The sequence below is a fragment of the Siphateles boraxobius genome, unplaced genomic scaffold (genome assembly GCF_051911475.1).
Source record: "Siphateles boraxobius isolate OS27281-9 unplaced genomic scaffold, OSU_SipBor_1 92, whole genome shotgun sequence".
Taxonomy (NCBI): domain Eukaryota; kingdom Metazoa; phylum Chordata; class Actinopteri; order Cypriniformes; family Leuciscidae; genus Siphateles; species Siphateles boraxobius.
In genome coordinates, this window is record NW_027509222.1 from 1734532 (window position 1) to 1736710 (window position 2179).

Consider the following 2179-nt stretch of genomic DNA (forward strand, 5'->3'; position numbering starts at 1 on the left):
ATTAAATTAATACAGGTTTGAAATGACATGAATGAAATTTAATAGCAGTTTAATTTTGAGTAAAATATTACTTTTAGTAATTTGTAATAGAGCAAATGTGACAATTTAATTTGTAATCGAGCAAATGTGACAATTTAATATATATATATATATACACTCACTGCAGTTCAAATGTTTGGATGTATATGCTGTTGAATGTTTGATGTTTGATTTAACATTTATATCAAAGTTGATTTTGTGGCTTTATATATTGCATGTGTCATTATATATAAACATTCTACATTCTTAAAATACATAAAACATTATCCTTTACTTATATAGTTCCATGTGTAAAGAAAACTGAACTTATTCAAACATTTACCATTTGCATTGCAAACAAAGACACTCCAAACTGCGCGAGACGCTTCATCACGACACAGGCGGGGCGGAGTCATGAGGCTTGACTGACAGTTTGAGGAGCCAATGGAGTTAAGAGGTTTACCCACAAGCTCTTTTTATTACGTTTCATTGGTTAAATACTTGACAAAAACACAGATACAGGTAAAGTTATTTTATTTATTTTTTGACAGACGTAAAGGGTGACCAATAGAGAGCCTAAGTCCCTCCCCTCTGTTTCCGGCTTATGGGAGCTTATTTCGGAAAGAATTTGAATGGTAGTCAATGGCAAGAGACAACTTATCTATTTATTCCGTCGATCTGTGCCCTGAATTACACATATGATGTTTGTCAATTGAAGTCACAGTTTGTCATAAAACAGAAGAGTAACATTTAGTTTTATGTGGAAATCACTCAATGAACTACATCTCTCGTCTCGCACTATGTTCGTCACCAAGCTCGTGTGTGTGTGTGTGTGTGTGCAGTGTGGTACAAAACACACAGGCATGACGGCGTAACGTTACGATTATAATGTTAGACTATAGAAAAAATGACAGACGTTAGCTTCAGTAAAGTTAGCTTAATTCATTGAGAGAAAAGGTATGACTTCACATGCGCGCCTATTGGGTTTGTAGTCTTTGTAAATACGTATTTAAACAGTCTTATACCTCAACAGTTTTACATCAAACTGCGACTTTCTTGATTTTAAGATGTATCTTTTAAATTGACAAACATCATATGTGCAATTCAGGGCACAATTCAAACGGGATCCAAATATTTGTTGTCTCTCGCCAATGACTACCATGCAATATTTTTCCGAAATAAGTCCCATTGTCCACCGGAAGGGATGTATGACGTCACTTTGTAGGCCAACCGCCAGTTCTCATGATACTGGATCTTCCCATAGATTTATGGATTATCGGCACAAAAGAAAATAAAATTAAAAAAAGATCTATGATCAACAAATGTTTATGATATTAGCACGTTTTGTCCTTCAAGACAATTATCACAGATTAACATGATTTCAATTAATTCTGAAGCCTAAATGCAGTCGTCAGAAGAAGTAAAAAGCTAAAGTTAAAGGCTAAATGAACTGCACAGTCCCACGAATTCAACGTCACCATCACTAAACTTCCGACAACTCTCAGTATCTAAAAACATTTCCCCAGGACTATTTGAGTTAGAATAGTTTGTAATAGTCCGCTTTTACAGCATCGTCATGGTGATTTAGTCAATGTTTTTTTTTTGTTTTTTGGTTAAATGGCTGAAATAAGGTCTGTGGTGAACACAAGCTCAGGACACGTTCATGTTTTATTCCACGGCATAAAATACATCAATATTACGTCACTCGTGATTTTTTTTAAGCGGTTCACCACAGACCTTATTTCAGCCATATAACCAAAAACCCATTCAAAAAACCCATTAACTAGAACCGGAAGTGCTAAAATGGTTTATGTTTTGAACTATAGTAATATAAAGTAAATGTCTTTAAAAGTGATTTACCATTACAGTGAAATAATAATAAGAAATAAAATTCTCCTCATTGTAATCGCCCCCCTTCCTTCACATATTTTATAGTAGAATGTTTTGAATTACGCATGGAAACTGTATTGATAATGAATGTGGAAGAGACACCAGAGACAGAGATGATACACAGCATTTATGCCTTTACATCCAAAGCCCGAATGAAGTTACTACAGAATACTGAGACCCGTGGATGACAACAGCCAGCTCATTTTCATATTAAAAATCAAGTTATATACACACATTTTATATACCCGACACCAAAAACGCATTCCAACAG